The sequence below is a fragment of the Rhinatrema bivittatum genome, chromosome 4 (assembly GCF_901001135.1).
Source record: "Rhinatrema bivittatum chromosome 4, aRhiBiv1.1, whole genome shotgun sequence".
Lineage (NCBI taxonomy): Eukaryota > Metazoa > Chordata > Amphibia > Gymnophiona > Rhinatrematidae > Rhinatrema > Rhinatrema bivittatum.
In genome coordinates this window covers 253,319,754-253,341,593 of record NC_042618.1, presented here as the reverse complement: position 1 = coordinate 253,341,593, position 21,840 = coordinate 253,319,754, and the positions used below count along the sequence as shown (strand labels likewise).

Here is a 21,840-nt window from a genome sequence, read left to right as displayed (position 1 = left end):
AGAAGAAGAGGGAGAGAGAGGAGAAAGGAGTTTGGATGGACTCCCACAAGGGCCTAAATATAAGAACATAAGAACATGCCATACTGGGTCAGACCAAGGGTCCATCAAGCCCAGCATCCTGTTTCCAACAGTGGCCAATCCAGGCCATAAGAACCTGGCAAGTACCCAAAAACTAAGTCTATTCCATGTTACCGTTGCTAGTAATAGCGGTGGTTATTATTTAAGTCAACTTAATTAATAGCAGGTAATGGACTTCTCCTCCAAGAACTTATCCAATCCTTTTTTAAACACAGCTATACTAACTGCACTAACCACATCTTTTGGCAACAAATTCCAGAGTTTAATTGTGCGTTGAGTGAAAAAGAACTTTCTCTGATTAGTTTTAAATGTGCCACATACTAACTTCATGGAGTGCCCCCTAGTCTTTCTATTATCCGAAAGAGTAAAAAACCGATTCGCATCTACCGTTCTAGACCTCTCATGATTTTAAACACCTCTATCATATGCCCCCTCAGCCGTCTCTTCTCCAAGCTGAAAAGTCCTAACCTCTTTAGTCTTTCCTCATAGGGGAGCTGTTCCATTCCCTTTATCATTTTGGTCGCCCTTCTTTGTACCTTCTCCATTGCAATTATATCTTTTTTGAGATGCGGCGATCAGAATTGTACACAATATTCAAGGTGTGGTCTCACCATGGAGTGATACAGGGGCATTATGACAATTTCCATTTTATTCATCATTCCCTTTCTAATAATTCCCAACATTCTGTTTGCTTTTTTGACTGCTGCAGCACACTGAACCAATGATTTCAATGTGTTATCCACTATGACGCCTAGATCTCTTTCTTGGGTAGTAGCACCTCCCACAATCTAGGGTAGTAGCACCTCCCACAATCTATTGGAGATTGTGGGAGAAGAGGAATAACAAGAGTTATCAGTCTGGTACTTGGAGGAGAACATGAGTTCACAAGAGAATACTATGTGGAGAGGTAAATGAGACTGCATATTTACCTGGGACTAAACATTCTAATCACCATCTACATGGGAGGGAAATTCACCCTATTCCATGAGGAAGGAGAAAGAAATCTATATGTATACATTTGGACAACTGGCTCTTACAACTCTTAAAAAATTAAAGTACTAAAGAAGTCACAAATTCATTCTAAAATATTAATTCTAACATCTCTAAAGGAAGACAAAGCAGGTAAAGATCATTTTTATCATTTAACATCAATTTAGTAACAGAATTGTGGGAAACCAAGTCAGCTTCTTTGGTGCGTCTTACTGCCAAGGGACTTTAATGCTCATAGTACCGTTATCATTGGTGCTGGAATTAACATAAGCCCGGAGAAACTGTTTTAGTGTGTGGTTCATTCTCTTCATCTGTCCTTTGGCTTGCGGGTGGTAAACTGAAGTAAGATCCAATGAGATGTCGAATTTCTTGCACAGGGATCTCCAAAATTTAGCCGTAAACTGAACCCCTCTATCCGAGAGGATATGCTTTAGCATGCCATGTAGACGGAAGATGTGATGAATGAACAACCTTGCTAATTCCGAGGCAGACGGAAAGCCGGGTAGTCCCACAAAATGAGCCATTTTTGAAAAGCAGTCAATGGTGGCCCAGATGGTATTATTGCTTTTGGACAAAGGCAAATCCACGATAAAGTCTGTGGCAATGTGTGTCCATGATTCACTAGGAGCGGACAGTGGTTGGAGAAGTCCCCAGGGCCAGCCGGCCGGAGGTTTCTGTCTTGCACAGGTAGGACATGACTCCACGTAGGTCCATATGTCTTCTTTCATAGAGGGCCACCAGTAGTATTTCTGTAAGGTGGTGAGTGTTCTGGACTGTCCAGGGTGGCTTGCAACCAGAGTCATGGGCCCATCTGAGGATCTTCTTCCTGAGAGAGTGAGGTACCACTGTCTTTCCGGCTGGAACCATGTGTGTGGCTGAGAGAAGTACCCTGGCGGAGTCAATGATATGTCGCGGTGTGTCCGGAACATCCTCTGGAACAAAGGAATGGGAGAGAGCATCTGCCCGGGTATTCTTATCCGCTGGACAATACTTCAATATGAAATCAAATCGATTAAAAAATAGGGACCAGCGAGCTTGTCTATGGTTCAAGAGTTGCGCATGACATAGGTATTCAAGATTTTTGTGGTTGGTGTTATGCACCTTCAAGCCATGGGCACCATTCTTTGAATGCCAATTTGATGGCAAGTAGCTCCTTGTCTCCTATCCCATAATTCCGCTCGGTGGGAGAGAAACGCCGAGAGAAAAAGGAGCAAGGATGTAAAGTGTGGGTGTCACTGTGTTGACTAAGAACAGCACCAACTCTGATGTCCGAAGCATCCACCTCGACAATGAATGGTCATTGGGGATTGGGATGGCATAGACATGGTTTCTGAACAAACGCTTCTTTAAATTTCTGGAAAGCGTCAACGGCTTCTGTAGACCATTGAGAGGGATTGGCTCCCTCTGCTGTAAGTGGTGCGATCAAGGTGGAATAGTGATGAATGAAGGACCTATAGTAGTTTGTGAATTCGAGAAATCTTCTCAAGGCCTTAAGACCAGTAGGTTGGGTTCCGTCTCTGATGCTTTTGGTTTTTTGCGGGTCCATTTGAAATCCCTGGCTGGATACCACATAGCCTAGAAATGGAACAGATTCCTGATGGAAAGAATATTTCTTTAATTTGGCATAAAGGTGGTTATCCCTAAGTCTTTGGAGGATGTTGGTGATATCTACTTGATGGCTCTGTAGGTTTTGAGAGAAAACCAGTATGTCATCGAGATATACTACTACACAGCTGTACAGCATGTCCCTGAAGATTTCATTCATCATTTTTTGAAATACAGCTGGGGCATTGCAAAGGCCGAAGGGCATGACTAAATATTCAATATGGCCATTGCGGGTATTAAATACTGTTTTCCATTCATCACCCTGGCGTATTCGGACCAAGTTATATGCCCCTCTGAGGTCCAGCTTTGTGAATATTTTGTCCCCTTGGAGCCGATCAAAGAGTTCAGAGATCAATGGCAGTGGATAGCGGTCCTTCATGGTAATCTCATTTAAGCTGCAGTAGTCTATACATGGGCGAAGGGATCCATCCTTCTTACCCACAAAAAAGAATCCAGCTCCAGCTGGAGATTTAGAAGGCTGAATGAAACCCTTTGCCAAGTTCTTTTGAATATAGGCTGACATAGCCTAGGTTTCAGACAAAGAAAGTGGGTACACCCTTCCTCTAGGAGGTTCAGGATTAGGTACTAGTATCTTCTGCCTTCTTAGAAAACACGTCTTGATAGGATGAATATTGCTGAGGTAGGCTCGGAAGGGAGGTGGTAGTGGTTAGATACTGCATGGGAGTGACCACTTGTAGGTATCTTCCATGGCAATCTTTTCCCCATTGGGAAAATTCCAAAGTGTTCCAATCAAACTGGGGTGATTGCGTCTGTAACCATGATATTCCGTGCTACAGGGTGTATAGCTTTATCCAAAACCAGGAAGGAGATTTTCTCCGAGTGGAGCAACCCCATGCGGAGATGAATAGGTTGAGTAGAATAAGTGACCTCTCCAGGAAGCGGCTTGCCATGTATGGATGATAGCAGCAGTGGTGTAGGTGTCCGGACAGTGGAGATTCGTAGGTGCTCTACGAGTTGTCTGAGTATGAAGTTTCCCCTGGCTCCGGAGTCTACTAGGGCTAATGTGTGAAATTCAAAAGTATTCAAAATGATGGAGACTGGAAGAGTCAGTGGAGCAGATGGAGAAGTTAGACCTAGGAGGAGTCCTCCAGCGGATCCTAGGTCTGCGAGTTTCCCAGACAGATAGGACAGGAGGGGATTGCATGGTCAGGTTGCCCCCAGTACATAAAAGGCCTAATCTTCTACGATAATGCCTCTCCTTGGCTGTTAGGTGGCTGTGGCCTAATTGCATGGGTTCTTCCTCCTCGATACTGGGTATGGAAGTGGTCTGCGTAACTGGTGTGGGACGAGAGCATGGAACTCCTGGTGTCATCTTCTTAGGATCCTTTACCTCTTGCGAGCGCTCACGCAGACGATGATCAATTCGTCCCACAAGATCAATGAGGGAGTCCAAGGTATCATGGAGCTCCTTGGATGCTAATTTGTCTTTGATGCGATAGTTAAGACCTTCCAGAAAAATAGTCAGCAGACAACCCAGATCCCAAAGTAACTCGGAAGACAAGGTTTTAAACCCAATACCTTGTTGAAGGTTTAGGAGTGCAGATCCAGCGATGGTCTTATGATCAGGGTCGTCAAACACAGAATGAAATAAAGTAAGGAAACCCGTCAAGTCACTGAGGATTGGATCATTACACTCCCAGAGAGGAGAAGCCCAGGCCAGGGCTTTCCCATCTAACAGAGATTGGATGTACGTAGTTTTGGACACTACGTCTGGAAAATAGGTAGGCTGTAAGGAGAAGTGCATACAACACTGGTTCAGGAAGCCTCTGCATAATAGGAGATCACTTGTAAAATGAGTGGGTGCAGGCAAGAGCACAGGTGAAGAGGCGGTAGCCTTGTCAGGCAGAGATGCAACATTCAGTTGAGAACTTAGCTGATTGATGGCGTTAGCCAGAATCTCTAATGTCCTTTGGTGTTCAGTCAGACACTGGGCCAGGCCAGGGATGGCCTGGATGGCTGAGACCTGAGCCGGGTCCATCAAGTTAGCAATCTGTTATGTTTTTGTAAGAATGTGAACCCTGGGCTGAGATGAGAGGTGTCTCCGCCCACAGGGAGGAGTCCTGTGAGCCTCTTCGTCAACAGGCATAGTCTCAGTGGCGTGGGACACAGCTGGAAGTAGAAACTTTATTATGAAGGAAGGAAAAAGTAATGTCCACAGAGTAGGAGGTGTATTAGTACAGTCCTGTGCAATGAGGAATACCCAGAGTGAAGCTACAGATGAGCAGATCCGGTAGTGACCCATGGAGCGGGTTATGCCGAGGATGTCTGTACAGTAGATGTTGAAGAACTGGTAGAGATGCCAGAACCCAGAAGTGGCTCCCATAGTTGGTGTGTCAATACTCTGCAAAGCAGGGCGGCTGAATAACTTCTAATGAAGACAGGCGGTAGTGGCCCGAGGTATGGGATACACTGCAGGAAATCCTTATACAATTCGTATAGTAGAAATCAGTAGAGGTACTCACAGTAGATGGTTCCTGGAGAGAGAGAGAGAGACTGAGAAACAGGTCTAGTAGTAGTCAGGCAGGTAGGCCCTCCAAGGAGCGGATAGCCAATAACGCAGGGGAGCCCCCGAGGAGCGGGTATTCAGAGCGTTAGATGCCATGACCAAAGTCAGGAACAGGAAGTCCTTGAGTGAGGTGGATTCAGCAAGACGGAACTCCTTGCTAACTCGCAGAAGTCAAGGGCCAGTCAGATTAATTACACTAGCGGTTTGACGTCATCGGCAGGGGACGCCCCCGAGGTTCCCGCCATGACGTACTCAAAGGAGGCCTTTGCTCATGCGCGCGCCCGCCTACATAATTCCAGGTCCAAGATGGCGGTTGGCAGCGCCAACGCTGTCTCGGGAACACAGGAGAGGATTAGCAGAGGCTGCCATTCTTTCCAGACTTGATGGTGCAGGGAAAAAAGAGGTGAGCATGAGAGGTTGAAGCCATCTGCGACCGACAGGTGTAACACAATGATTACTAGGGATATGCATTTGTTTAAAATTAATGGACATTCCAGAATGAATTGTGTCTAATTTATTTAAATGAATCGTATTTGTTTCATTCATTTTTCCCCCATTCATTTCAATGGTCATTATAGTCTATGGAGAAGAACAGATACAATACAGTAATGCAGTCATTTAGGAATTCTTATGTATAGCTATTAGCATCCAGTGTTCCTTGTTACGCCTTGGCAGGACACATTGTCAAGGAGACAAAATATTGCAGTGAAGCATTTTTCTAAACCAGCTTATTACTCTTCAGATCCAGGGACATGAATTTTCAAGTCTGAACATGTCTGAGATATGCTGTGCAATGTGTGCATTCCTTTTGTAGTCTTTATCATGTTTGCCTGCTGCTTGATGCCCAACTGCCATACCTCTAGTACCACCATAGGGGACTTGTTGCTTGATGCCTACCTGCCATAACCCTAGAAGCACCATGTCTACCTGCTACACCCCTAATTTATTTATTTATTTAAACACTTTTATATACCGACATTCATTTGCATATCACATCGGTTTACAGATAACGGGATTAATAAACATAATTTAGAAAGTGGAAAATAAAGTTACATGTAACAGGGAGGTGAAGGAACAAGATGGGAAAGTAGAGGAAGAAAATAGGCCTTTAAGGAGGGTGTTGGATAAAAGAATGATAGAATAACTATTTATAAGATTCTGTATAGAAACTATATTCTGAAATTAACTGAAAGTTATATAAATTAGGGTCCAAGTTTTCTTTGGAGGGTGAAGGGTAGATGCTTTTGGGGAGAAGGGAGCAGGGGGTGTTGTTATGTATAAGCCAGTTTAAATAGCCAAGTTTTAAGGGGTTTTATGAAGGTTTTTTTACATTGTTCTTGGCATAGTTCGGGGAGCATTGAGTTCCATAATGTAGGTGCCGCTATGGAGAAGGCTCAATCTTTAGTGGAGACGTGGTGGGTGAGTTTGTGAGAGGGTATAGACAGGGATCCTTTGTAGGCAGCTCTGGTTGGTCTGTTTGAGGTGTGATAGTACAGGGAATCATTGCCAATGAATATTCTGGTTGTGTAGCGTTTTGTGGATGATTATGAGAGTCTTTTGGAGGATGCTGGAGGAGATTGGAAGCCAATGGAGATCTCTAAAGATTGGCGTAATATGATCTATTCTGCGGGAGTTGGTCAGGATTCTAGCAACTGCGTTTTGCAGCATTTGGAGTGGTTTGATGGAAATTGTGGGAAGGTCTAAAAGTAGGGTGTTGCAGTAGTCAATCTTGCTGAACAAAGTGGCTTGGAGGACAGTTCGGAAGTCATTGTGATGGAGGAGGGGTCTTAGCTTTTTAAGGACCTGTACTTTATAAAAGCAATTTTTGGTTGTGTTATTGATAATTTTTTTTAAGTTCAGATGACTGTCCAGGGAGACACCTAAATCCCTGATGTGCTGGGGAAAGGGAGATGGCTGATCAGAGGGGAGGAGGTAGAGGTGGCCTAGGGAGATGAGAAGTAGCTCAGTTTATGTGGTGTTTAGGGCGAGGTCAGGGGCGGATTGTGGGAAAATAGTGGCCCGGGGGATTTTTCTCCATACTGGCCCATGGATACCCAATGACATATACAATATAATTTACATATATATGTACACACCCCTATACTTCAGCATGGTCCTCCCGTATCAACACAGTACTATTTGCCAACACTCAAAGAATAACAACCCCACCTATGAAAAAGAATACCACAAATATTACACCAGAATCTAAAATATCAATATACCTCCTATCAGGAAAACAGAACAGGCCAATCTACTACAGATTCCTATAGAGAAACCACATGCTAAAAGAATGCTTCATCTCAGTCTTTGCATGCAGAATACAAACTCTTACCAAATACAGAATCAAGCCACATAAAGTATAAATAGAAATGGGCAGACAAAAACTAAACTATAAAACGTATCACGCCAGACTCTATTCAGTGCAACAATGGAAAAACAAAAATGTCACCATTCCTCATGAAACAATCAATAAAATCAAGATATATAAATCATGAATCATAATTATAAAATCATACTAATAAAATAATTTCAAAACAGCTGATGAATAGAATATCCAATAATTAAAGACTCAAGCAAATTTTGAAACCTTTACCAAACACCAATAAAATATTTCAAACAGCAGACACACCACATACTACCCAATAATTTAAATGGTAGTCAATCAAGAAAAATGAACTTAAAAAGCCACCTTTACTTAACCTCTCCAGCAGTTCTCCTACTCCTTTCCCTTGAAGGCCACACCAGAAGTGGTAGTAGCTGCTGAAGCTGTCCTCACGGTCCTCTTCCTTAGGGACCACAACCAGTCTCTTCTCTCTCTCTCTCACACACACACACCAGTCATACCCTCAAGACCAGTTTCTGTCTCTCACATACCAATCATCTCCCCAACCAGTCTCTCTCTCTCACACACACACACACACACACAAGCACACACATACCAGTCATCTCCCTGATCAGTCTCACACATACACACGTCACCTCTCTGGCCAGTCTCTCTCAATCACACAATGCTCTCGCTCTCTCTTACTTACACACAGGATTTCAATCACACACATGCTCTCTCTATTTCACTTACAGACAAGCTCTCAATCACACACATGTTCTATCTCACTTACAAACAGGCTCAATCACACACATGCCCTCTCTCTCACAGCCACAAGCCAGCCAAAAACATGCTCCATCTCTCTCTCGCACACACATTGACTCACACAAGCACCCTCCCTGACTCACATATACACCACACACATACAGAAGCACCCTCCCTGCCTCATACACAGAAGCACCTTCCCTGTCACACACAGAAGCACCATTCCTTTCTCACATACACACAAACACACACAGAAGCACCATTCCTTTCTCACATCACACACACACACACACAGAAGCACCATTCCTTTCTCACATACTCACATACACACACACACACACACACAAGCACCATTCCTTTCTCACATACACACACAAAAGCACCATTCCTTTCTCACATACACAAACACACAAGCACCATTCCTTTCTCACATACACACACACACACACACACACACAAGCACCATTCCTTTCTCACATACACACATACACACACACACACAAGCACCATTCCTTTCTCACATACACACACATACACACACACACACAACACACATACACACAGAAGCACCATTCCTTTCTCACATACACACACACACACACACACACACACACACAGAAGCACCCTTCCAATCTAAGGCCCCCCAGCTGAACAGCTGGTCTCCGGCGGCAGTTAACAGCACCGGTGTTCACTTCTTTTGCCCCCGCCGGCCTCGATTTTAATTTCTTTGGCCCCTGCCGGCTTGGTCTCCGGTGGGGGCTGGCTGGGCAGCGCCCATCTTCATTTTTACGGCCCCTGCCAGCCTGGTCTCCGGGCAGGGGGTGGCTGGGCGGCACCCAGCTTCTTTTCTTCGGCCTCCTCCGTCCTCGATTTTAATTTCTTTGGCCCCTACCGGCTTGGTCTCCGGCGGGGGCTGGCTTGGAGGTGCCCATCTTCTTTTCTTCAGCCTCCATCGGCCTCGATTTTAATTTCTTCGGCCCCCGTCGGCTTGGTCTCTAGCGGGGGCTGGCTGGGCAGCGCCCATCTTCATTTTTTCGGCCCCCGCCGGCTTGGTCTCCAGCAGGGGCTGGTTGGGAGGCACTGAGGCTGAGGCTGAGGCTAGGCTAGGAAGATACTGCAGTGCAGGCTGCAAGAGACCATTAGCCATGCGGTCGAGACCACGTGACCAGCTAGACCGGCCCACCGGGGGAAGCCTGATCCCCCGATAGGCCAATCCGTCCCTGGGCGAGGTTAAGGTTAGTTAGGAGTTGGTTGATGGTGGTGAGACAGCTGTCCTAGGTCTTGAGGGCTTTAGGTAAAGATATAGTGATGGGGATGAGTATTTGGACATCGTCCGCATAGATATAGTGTGTTAAACCGAGATCAGCTGGGAGTTGGCACAGGGGTAGTAGGTAAACATTGAAGAGTATAGGGGAGAGGGAAGAACCTTGGGGGACCCCACGGTTCAGGTTAATGGGGTTAGATTCATGGTTGCCAATTTTGACCTTAAAGAGTCTATTACTGAGGAAGGATACCACCATGGGGAACTTGCTGGCACATGCCTACCTGCCAGGCCCTTAATTCCACTAGTGGGGACTTGCTGGCAGTGGCACATACCTATCTGCCATGCTCCTAATTCAACCATAAGGGACTTGCTGGCACATTCCTACCTATGAGCCAGTTCAGACTAGAGGAATAAACAATATCTTTTTAAAGGTTCGTTATGCTCAGTGAGTTTAAGCAGCAATTCTGCCAGTCCGACCTGCCTGATACAGTTTACTCATTTTTGTTTTGACCTGCCTGATATTCTCTTTGAATGTGTTCCTCCCGATGCAGCTCCCGTGAAACACGGTCCCTGTTGGGGGGACAGAGCTTTGTTATACAACTGTATTTGCTTCATATTCATATTGATTGAATGGTTTGTGTTCAAAATGCCTGTATTTGATGACTTTGGTTATTCAATACAATACTTCAAGAACTTTTGATTAAATATATTGTATTGAAATTTCCAGACCTGAAGTTTATTGCAGCACACCTTTTGCCTTTGTTTGATACCCCTAGTACCACCATAGGGGACTTGCTGCCTGTGCCTAACTGCCATACTCTAGTGTCAATACTATAAAAAAAAATGAACCCAGGAGCAAAATGCAATTTAATAAGATATAAGAAAAAAAATGCTCTGAATACTGTAAACACTAAAACTGATTTGTAAATCAAAATGCTCAGAAAAAACTTTTGACTTGATTTTAAATGACCATCATTAAAATGTCAAAAAATCTGCATTCATCATTTAAATGACTAATGTCCAAAATGGTATTTATTTTATTTATTTAGCTATTTTCTATACCGGCTTTCACGACCAGGGGTCACATCAAACCGGTTTACATTGAACAGTTTGTGCATTAAAACATAGAACTGGAACAACTAACTGGTGCAGAAAATACAGTTACAATGAACAAGGAATTATACAACTGGGAGAGTGGGAAGAAGAAGAAGAAGAGAGTATAACAATTAATAGAAATGCATTTACAATGGATCTTTACAAAATATGTAACTTAAAGACCCAGACTGAGAGCAGTCCTGGTCTGGAGTAGGTGGTGGATGATTAAGACTTTATAGTGGAGTTATGAGATGATGCGAACTCTGACAAAGTAATTAAGGGATAATATTAACATGGGTTAATCTAAGATCGGAAAGGCTTCTCTGAAAAGCCAGGTTTTTAGTCTTTTTCTAAAAGTTAGTAAGCATGTTTCCTGGCGCAGCTCTACTGGGATAGAGTTCCATAGGCGTGGTCCTGCTGTTGATGGTGCTCTGTCTTCAAGTGATTTGTGTTTGAAGGCTTTGGCGTGTGGAACCTGTAATGTTTCTTTATAGCAATTCCTGGATGGTCTGACTGTGGAGTGTTTTTCCAGGGGGATTTGTAGATTTAATGGTGCGATATGATGGATGACTTTGAAGATGGAAGTTATGGACTTATACATTATTCTGTATTGAATAGGTAGCCAGTGAAGGGCTATCAGGATCGGGGTTATGTGGTCGATTCTCCTAGAGTTGGTCAGAATTCTGGCAGCTGTGTTCTGCACCATTTGTAGCGGTTTTGTATGAGAAGCTGGAAGGCCTAGTAGAATGGAATTACAATAGTCCAGCTTGGAAAATATAATTGATTGTAAAATTGTTCTGAAGTCGCAGGAATGGAAGAGCGGTCTGATTTTTTTGAGGGTGTATAATTTGTAAAAACAGTCCTTGGTCGTTTGGTTAATGAATGGTTTTAGGGTTAGGCGGTTGTCGAGGATAACTCCTAGATCTCTTACGTTTGTGGTTTGCAGGTTGGCTGGTGGATTTGTGGTGATCTTGTTGTTGTCGTGGGCTATGATGAGGAATTCTGTTTTTGAAGCGTTGAGAATCAGGTTCAGACTGTTGAGGAGGTGTTTGATCTCCGTTAGGCAGCTCTCCCAGAATTCTAATGTGTTTGTAATGGATTTATTTATGGGGATAACGATCTGCACGTCGTCTGCGAATAGGAAGTGTTTTAATTTTAGTTTAGTAAGAAGGTGGCAGAGTGGGAGAAGGTAAATATTAAAAAGGGTTGGAGAAAGGGAGGAACCCTGTGGCACCCCTTGTGAAGACAGATGGTATTGAGATTCTTTATTGTGGATTTTAACCTTGTATCCTCTGTTCTCCAAGAAGGTTTTGAACCAGGTCCGTGCAGTGCCTGAAACTCCAATGTTTGCCAGTTGGTTTAGTAGGATGTGATGGTTAACCGTATCGAATGCCGCCGAGAAGTCTAGGAGAATTAGAAGGTATGCGTGACCTTTATCGATGCCGGCTAGGAGGAAGTCTGTAAGAGAGAGCAATAGGTATGACTTGTATAATCTGTATGAGAGAGCAATAGGTATGACTTGTATAATCGATGCCGGCTAGGAGGAAGTCTGTAAGAGAGAGCAATAGGTATGACTTGTATAATCATCAGTCATTGGAGGTCGGCAAATTGCTCGTAGTTGGCTAACAACTGAAATACCAAGGTAAGGTTATTTTATTCGTGTCAATATATTGACATATTTTTAAAGTCTTTTTTTTATTGCTATTAAAAAGTGGCTGAAACACTTATGTGGGAACACTTTAGATGACACCTATACATTAATGCAGAGGCCTGAAGACAATTCCTGCAGAAGATGCCGATTGCTTCACTTCAATGATTTGCCTGCTGTTGGCAGACTGGAGTTCAGACACTGCAGTGTTTCAAGAGTGGAAAGCTCTCTGCTTCAGGAAATATACAAATGGATAAAGATGTCCTCCATTACAAAAGTTAGTGGATTGTAGCCACAATGTGAATTTAATGTTGCTTTAAACTTATCTTGGAACCATAACTTATCTTTTGGCTTCCCAAACCGCTCTACAGCTGACTGAGGACTCCTAATTCCAGCCTAGGGCACTTGATGCCTGCTACCTAGCTGCCATGCCCCTAATTCTACCATAGGTTATTACTTTATATAGTTAACTGCTTGTTTGGTTTCCCAGACCAATCCATATCTCAGCTAGAATAGTTCCCCCGATCCCAGTTTCTTGTAATCCTTGTTCCATGTACCGCCTCCAGGCGAATCTCTTTGTTCTTTGTTCTAATTGTTTCAATGTAAACCGATGTGATTTGTATGTCATACAGGAACACCGGTATATAAAAATTAAAAATAAATAAATAAATAAAAATAAAAAATAGGGATCTTGCTAGTACATGCCTGATATGTATGAGCATGGGAGTTTTGGAACCTGCATGTTGTTTGTTGTTGTTTGTTTCTTTTTTTGTCCTAGGGTATTTGCTTGTCCCTAGAAAACAAGTGAAACATTTAGAAGTATAAAAATTCACCTCCCATCCACCTATTTTATGGTTCTTTGTTTTGTTCTAACTACTCTTCAGTGATCCCAGCCTGTTTCTTTCACCCTTTTTGTTTATTGATTATACTGGAGTAGTTTGTCCATAAGAGTCCCTACTCTTAAGGAAGAAGTACAGACAAAACAGAAAAACATAGAGAAGAGAAACCATTTATATGTACTGATTGTATTAAACTATCAGACAGTCAACCAGTGAAAAGTCATGCAAAACTAGAAAATCAGGGAATGGAACAGAGTTCAGATACAGAATATGGGGAAAAAGCTTTTAATACATTTTTTTTTAAAAACCCATACAACTTACTATAAAACCTAATCACACTCATTAGAGCAACCATTTAAATGTTCTGAGTGTGTTAAAAGTATAAGTCAGGCAAAGATAGAATTCATGCAAAACCAGAAAATCAGGTAATAAAACAGCCAGAGTTGAGCTACAGAATATAGAAAACAGTTTGTGAAAAACATAACCCTCACAACTTACTATAAAAACTATCTACACTCTTCTGTGAAATTATTTACATGTTCAGAATGTGATATTTTCATCTGGAAAGCTCATTTTATAAGGCATTCAAAATGTCACCCAGAACCTTGCTTTCATGCCCAAACCTTATGCCTTGGAGTTCTCTTTGTCACTGCATCTTTCTGTCAGACCTCAGACCTTACACCTTGAGTTGTTTTTGCCAGCCCAGAGGACTGCTTTGCACCTCTCATGTTGCTTTGGAATCTTGAAGCCTCTGCTTGTGCTGCTTGGCCCCTTTATCAGTGCCTGCCTTGGGTTTTATTTCTTTCACCTTTTCTGCTTTGTTCCTCCTCCATGCTGCCTTTTGATAAGATGCCACTCTTAGTGCCAGGTTGCAACTCAAGATGCCATCAAGGGTTCATGTCACAATTGTTGGTGCACTCTTTTGAAGCCTTGGTGTGTTGTTTCCCCTCTTGCTGCATCTTTGCTGTTCTCTTTGAGTGTTGGAGAATTCCTGCCAATGCTGATACCCTTTTGCCCCTTTGTGAAGCCTTAGGCTATTCATGCCACTTTTGGTGCCATTTTGCCACAGTCTAGGTACCTTGGGGTTCTTTCTCCTTTCAGATGATTTTTTTCCCACAATTTCCACGAGAATTGATAAGAAAATCACAATTCTGGAGCACATGGATTTTAATGGAAAACAAATGAACGAATGAAACAAATAAACACATTTTTTTTTTCATTTTGAAATTAATGAAACTAATTTGGGTCCCAATGAAATGAATGAATCGAAACAAATTTTTTTCTTCTTCACATTCCTAATAGTTACTTCTTGTTCCCCTAGTTTTCTTCTGCACATCCCTAAAGTTACTTCTTGTTCCCCAGGTTTTGTGGACAGATTGCATGAGATTCGGTTACCTAATTTAAAAGATGTTGCTGTATTAAATGCTGAGACTGCTGTTGTTGACTGGCAAACATCTTTGAACAACAAGCTTGAGACAATTGCACCAGTAACATGTTTCTCATTTAGAAACAAAAGTATCCCTTGGTTTACCAGTGAGCTGAGATCCTTTAAACATTGATTTTGGAAGGCTGAACATGCAAGATGCAAAACAAAATCATCTGATACTTTAGAGATCTATAGGCACTATCTAACTGCAATCGAGCTTGTGCAGAAGGAATATTTTTCTTCTCACTTCTGTGAATTGTCTTTATAAGCACTGAGAACTATTTCATATTGTTAAATCATTAACTTTTCAACTGAATGAGAGCTCAGTTAAAAATTGACAAAAGATTGCAGAAGTTCTTTTTCTAGTTTGAATATTACCAGGGACACTTTTGCCCTTAATGATGATTGGAAATGGGAACATTCCAAGCTAGTTTCTTCAACTGAGATTTGCCACATTATTGCCAATTTAAACATCTATTGTCCTAAGAATGCATGTTCCAATCTCCTGATGAAGGCTCTTAGAGAAGATCTTAGCAGATGGAAGGTTATCTGCCTGACCCTGAAAATGAAGGTTCCTAGATATACAGTTTTATTTGACTATTTCTATTTCTAATGAGGTTGCTTTAGCTATGATCTTATGCTGTCTTGTATCACTCAGGGCTTGAATGACGTTGAATAGATTAGCTTTAAATATATTAAAAAAAAAAAAATTGGAGATAATTTTGTTGCCACTGTTCCCATCAAGAGTCACTCCACTAAGTCTGTCATTTGATGGTATTCAAATTCCAATTTCTCATCAGATCTGGACTCTGGATGTATAGTTCAATTCTAATCTATTGATGAGGCCCCCAAGTTAAATCTGTCATTAAAAAAAATGATTTTACAATATAAACTTTGCATTCTGCACCATCTTAAAACTGTCTTCAGAGAAAATGATTTAAAAACAGTAATACAGGCATTAGTTATCTCAGTGCTTGAATACTGTAATTCTTTATACATGGGGCTGCACACTCAACATCAGGGAACTACAACTGGGCCAAAATGCTGCTGCCTGGGTAGTTTCTGGAGCTCATACCCATGACCACATAATCCCTTTTTAACCCATACCTATTATTTAAATGATATTGGCTCCCAGTTATCTGGAAGGTAAAGTTAGTTTAAAGTGATAGTTTTTAAGGGATTAAATGGGCTTGTCCCTAAATATTAAGCATGGTTTTTAAGATATACCAACCTTCGCAGCAATTAAGATCTTGTAACCATACTTTATTAGATGTACCATGAGTACAGCAGATTAGACCAGGCGTGGATTTGCCAATAGGCTGTACAAAATGGCGCCGGCCATACACTGTATGGCCGGCGCCATTTTGCCGTACGGCAAAACGATTCGAGTTTAGGAGGTCGTTCCCGGACCCCCGCTGGACTTTTGGCAAGTCTTGTGGGGGTCAGGAGGCCCCCCCAAGCTGGCCAAAAGTCCCTGGGGGTCCAGCGGGGGTCCGGGAGCAATCTCCTACACTCCTGACGTCGGGGGACAAAAAAACAAAATGGCGCCAGCGCTACCTTTGCCCTGCTGTCATATGACAGGGCAAAGGTAGCGCCGGCGCCATTTCTACAATGCACCGGAGGCCCGAGAGTAAAATATCACACCGGGACCCTTCCTCTGGACCCCAGGTAATTTAAGGCATTTTGGGGGGGTTCGGGAGGGTGGGGGATTTATTTTAAAGGGTCGGGGTGGGTTTTAGGGATGTTTTAGTGTGCCGGTTTTCCCGCCCTCCCCCGATTTACGATTTACACGATATTTTAAAAAACAAAACCGCGACGATAAGATTCCCTCCCCCCCAAGCCGAAATTGATCGTTAAGACAATCGATCACACGATTCACATCTCTAGCAAGGAGATCATGAAGATTGTCTTGACTGAGTCATTGGGAAACAGTGCTGGATGAAGAAAGAAGTGCATGAAACATTGGTTCAAGAACACTTGGCACTGTTTCAGATCCCCAGTGTACCAGGGTGGCGCCGAATCATGGGAGGAGTAGGTACCGCTGGAGAGGCTGCAATGGCAGCAGGAAGAAAGGAGGTGGCTGACACTGCTGCTGCATCCAGGCAAGCGCTGATTCACTCCATGGAGCTCACCAGGAGCTCAATAAACTGCTGCTGCTGCTGGATCTTCTGTACTCAGCCCAGGATGACCTGAAGGCGCAAGGTACTGCTGGATCCATAGCCTCAGCAATCTGTTTTGGAAGTGGACCCTTGGGCCGAGGTAGAGTTGGCACAACCCATAGGGAGGAGCCCTGCAGGTCACCACTATTGGCAGGTGGAGCTGACTGGAGCAGAGGCCCAACTGGAGCTTCACCAATACCAGCCCTCATTCCTCTTAGGTTGAGCCCTCAGGTGCCAGGGGCAGCTGGACTTAGGCATGGGCCTTTGTGGAGGTGAGGATGCATCACAAAAAGATATTGCAGGCCAGCATGGTGAAGAAGCAGAGTTGGGAGAGCAGCAGTTGGGACAGGCAGTGGTCAGCGGAGACAGAATCAGGCTGTGGTCAGTGGCATGCAGAGTTAACGCACTGTCATGGTTCAGGTAATGGTCAGGGCAGGCCGAGTTTGAGCAGTAATGGTAAGCAAGCAGAGATCAGAGGAAGCGGAGGTCAAGCAGCATCAAGGTACAATCTGAGGTCAGGCTAGAAGTTCAATCCAAGTCAAAGCCAGAAGTCCATTCCGAAGTCAAAGCTAGAAGTCTAATATGATGAGATGAGATAAGGAGGAGGGAGGACGAGGAACCTCAAGAGCAAGACGATACGCTGAAGACAGATGAAGAGAAGGCTGACCACGAAGTTAAGAATTCAGAAGACAAACTATACTGCCAAGGAACCAGAAACAGGATACACAGTGGAAGCAGGATCCAGGAAACAAGGATCACGAATCACGAATCAGGAATGCATAGGCAAAGCACTTCTTCAATGGTGTTGACCTGTTGCTGAATCACTGGATGGTTCTCGGTCTCGCCCTTTATAGGGCTGTCTGGATGACATCATCAGGGGGTGCCTCCAGGGGTTCCCGTTGCTGGCCCTTTAAATTTAGGGCAGCTGTCATGTGCACACCTTAAAGGAAGGGTAAGTGCCTCGAGGATTTGGCAGTGTCCTGCCACAAAGTGAAGGGGAGTCATGGTGCAGCCTTCCACCACGCTCCAAGAAGGGTCAGATCCTGGGGACAGACAGGAGCCTGGAGGCAGGCACGGCAGTCAGCCACATCACAGAAAGCCAGCATGGTGTCGGGGGGACAAGAGCTGGCCTGGCCTGGAGATAAGGGCAGCAGGGCATGGGACAGGCCTGAGGTCCACCGAATGAAACAGAAACAAGAATAAGATGGCAGATAAGGACTGAAAGGCCCATCTAGTCTGCTGAAATTACTTCCTGTTGCAATGCCATACACCCTAGCTGATCTTGGTCTATCTCTTCATTTCTTTGCAGTTTTGCTTATGTCATGTTTCTCAAGATCTATTACTGTTATTCATAATACAATAACGGACGGATTTTAAAAGCCCTGCTCGCGTAAATCCGCCCGGATTTACGCGAGCACGGCCTTGCGTGCCGGCGCGCCTATTTTCCATAGGCCGCCGGCACGCGCAGAGCCCCGGGACGCGCGTAGGTCCCGGGGTTTTTGGAAGGGGGCGTGTCGAGGGGGCGGGACCGGATGACGCGGCGTTTCGGGGGCGGGGCGCAGCATTTCGGGGACGGGACCGAGGGCGTGGTTTCGGCCCGGGGCGTTTCGGGGGCGTGGCTGCGCCTCCGGAACCGCCCCCGGGTTGAGTCTCGGCGCGCCAGCAGCCCGCTGGCGCGCGTGGATTTATGTCTCCCTCCGGGAGGCGTAAATCCGTGGATAAAGGTAGGGGGGTTTTTAGATAGGGCCGGGGTGGTGGGTTAGGTAGGGGAAGGGAGGGGAAGGTGAGGGGAGGGGCGAAAGAAAGTTCCCTCCGAGGCCGCTCCGATTTCGGAGCGGCCTCGGAGGGAACGGTGACAGGCTGCGTGGCTCGGCGAGCGCCGGCTGCCCAAAATCGGCAGCCTTGTGCGCGCCGATCCAGGATTTTAGAAGATACACGCGGCTACGCACGTATCTTATAAAATCCAGCGTACTTTTGTTTGCGCCTGGTGCGCAAACAAAAGTACACAAACGCACTTTTTAAAAAAATCTACCCCTAAGAATTTGTTGAACACAAACAATTGATTCTGTGTGCTGTAATACTTGCTCTGAATTCATTTCTATTGAAAAGAATAAGTCAGGACAAGACAAGTTTGAGGACAATATTTATTTATTTATTTGTTCATTCATTTTCTTTTAAAAGATTCATAACCCACTCCCTCCAAAAGTGTGAGGCAGAGCACAATTAGAATTCATAAAGCTCAGACAAAACAACAAATATTAAAAATATAATGCAATGAAAATTACACAGAGCGTGAAGAAGACTATCAGTAAAATACATACAGTATAATGAAGGGATGCAAAGAGAAACATTGTGTCAGTATTAGCATACCTGTGCCTGCAGACTGACTAGTGCTAGCAACATCACAATAGTGAAATATGAAACCTTATTGGTTATTGGGTAAACAGTAGGGGTGTGCATTCGTTTTGAACTTAAATGGAAAACGCAACTTATTTTTTTTTTTAACTTAAAAAAAAGATGAGGCTTAAACGATTGGATTTCCAACTTATTCAACATAGCTATGTTGAATACGTTGGAAATCGCGATTGTTGATCTAAATAAAAATTTAAACCCCCTCACCCTCCTTAATCCCACCCCCCCAAGACTTACCAAAGCTGGCCAAAAGTTCAGTGAGGGTCCGGGAGCTGGCCAAAAGTGCCTTTTGGGCCCAACGAGGGTTCCGGGAGGGAACCCGAGGGGAATCACGTGACGCCGCGTCACTCCGACATGGCGCCGACGTCACGTGCTCCTTGCAAAGGAGTTCAGGAATGGCGTCCTGACCCCGCTGGACCACCAGGGAGTTTTGGTAAGTCTTTGGGGGGGGGGGATTAAGGCGGGTGAGGGGTTTAAATTTTTATTTGCACATATGGACATAGACTCAACTTATGGAATTCTCCATATGTCCATATTGACCGCAAATGGGACCCCCTTTCGACTTATGGACTTATGAACTTAAACTTTTGGTCTGCACATCCCTAGTAAACAGTCCAGAAGACATCTGCAGCGGACATTGATTTCCCACTGGTTATCATGTTGGAACAGCAAGTAAGATAAGAGCTCATGGTTAAGAAGTAGAAGGCATACTCAGATACAGATACAGTAAAGAGCTGAAAGACAGGAATAGGATTGAATGCAAGAAAAAGTCCAAGAAGTGCCCATAAGCTCCCATGCTGAGCTTCTTATCTGCTTTGAGACCTTTGTTGCCACAGATTTCTCCTTCATCAACCACCAATCTGGCTCAACCCTTCTGTGCATATCTGCAAAGACAAGGAAAAGTGGGATGAATATTCATGAATGGTTTGGGTTATGGTGAGCATAAGAAAGAAGAAGGGATCCAGGACAATTGTCCCTTCCCTTTCTAAATAAGATAAGGGGACAAACTCTCATCAAAAAAAATATGGTGACAATAATCAAAAGCATTTTACATGGGTAAACGCATCTTTATCCACATAAGAACTAGGGATGTGCAATCGTTTTTCACGAATTAGGCAATGTCAATGAAATTACCTAATTCAGAATGGTTCGAGAGAACTGAAAAACGATTGAATTTTTTCTGAAATTTCATTAAAAAATTATTTTTGAGTTAGTGCGCGCTAACCCGAAAATCGGGGCCCCCGAAAAAAAAAAAACCCCGAACCATGGGAAAAATGGAATTCCCATGGGGGGGCCCCGAAACGAAGCCCAACACGAAATTTTTACCCAAAGCACATCTCTAATAAGAACACGTTTTCAATATTGCCCTTTTCCCCCCTCAGTATTGATAAAAGTACATGCATTATGAACAGCATAAAAAAAAGAAGTGCGGACAGGTCCGGGGAGTGAAAGCACACATGGAGATTTCATTTTCAAATCTCTACATGAACTTTCATGAGTGTACTTTAAATAAAATCTGTTTCTATTTCCCTATCACAGTCAAAGAATAGAACAAAGGGTCAACAAACAGGAATATTCCACCCTGTTTCCCACCCTCCCACAAAGAAAGTAAAGTGCTCATCATCTTGGATGAATCTTGGCCAAAAACATCAGAGTTACAAAGTATTCAGTATCAGACTGTGGGTTCTAAGTGACAAACTGTGGATCTATAATTCCCAGGTTTAGTTCACAAGAGTCAGGCACTCAAGATCATTTGTCAAATCAGCTTTGATTGTGGGTCTTTAGGATTTTCTTATGCATATCTTCAGATTTTTTCTGACATAGAGCTATCATGTATCTTAGATCCAAGGTGCTAATTCTATATTATGCATATTTCATGCATACTTGTATTTACCAGCTTATATGTATTGGTTTGTAGGTAATGTTTTTTATTTTTAATAAATGGCTTTATACCAAGATGGGTGGGAGGGGGAGGGATAAGGGAATGGTTTACAGGGGATGGAATGTCATGGTATATGTACACACAAATGGAGGCAATGGGAAGGATCGACCAGTGTATCTCCACTAGGGGTGTGCATTTGTTCCCTACAAATTGGTAATCCACAACGTATAGGGCCATATTCGTTGTATTCATGGGGAAGCGAAACGTATCGCGATTCCCCATGAATAGAACAAATCTTTGCTGAATTATTCTGCCGTCTAAAGGAGCCAATTTAAACAAACCCCCCACCCTCCTGACCCCCCCCCCCCAAGACTTACCAAACTCCCTGGTGGTCCAGCAGGGGGTCTGGGAGCCATCTCCTGCACTCACACTCATGGCTGCTGGTTTCAAAATGGTGCCGATAGCCTTTGCCATCTTGTGCTCCTACCATGTGACAGGGGCTGACCAATGGCACCGGTAGCCCCTGTGACATAGTGAGGGCAAAGGCTATCAGCGCCATTTTGAATACTGGCAACTGACGGCCCAGGTGCAGGAAGTCGCTCCCGGACCCCCACTGGATTTTTGGCAAGTCTTGTGGGGTCAGGAGGGTCCCCCAAGACTTGCCAAAAGTCCCTGGTTGTCCAGGGGGTCCGGGGAGCGACAGGGAGTTTTGGTAAGTCTTGGGAGGGTCAGGAGGGTGGGGGTTATAGTTAATTTAGTTAATGTAGTGAATTTAATTTTAGCCGGGAAACGAATAAGAATTAACGTATAAACGTATCGGGGGCCCC

At 44.0% G+C, this 21,840-nt stretch overlaps 1 long non-coding RNA gene across 12 annotated transcripts in view; it reads right to left on the bottom strand.

The window, feature by feature from the left end:
- Positions 1-19,623: 19,623 nt before the first annotated feature.
- The window catches only part of LOC115090657, a 117,965-nt gene continuing 115,748 nt past the window's right edge, over positions 19,624-21,840 (bottom strand). For all 12 annotated transcript variants that reach the window (XR_003856456.1, XR_003856449.1, XR_003856455.1 and 9 more), the window contains one exon: positions 19,624-20,015. This is a non-coding gene — a long non-coding RNA (uncharacterized LOC115090657). The remainder of the gene's footprint in view (positions 20,016-21,840) is intronic.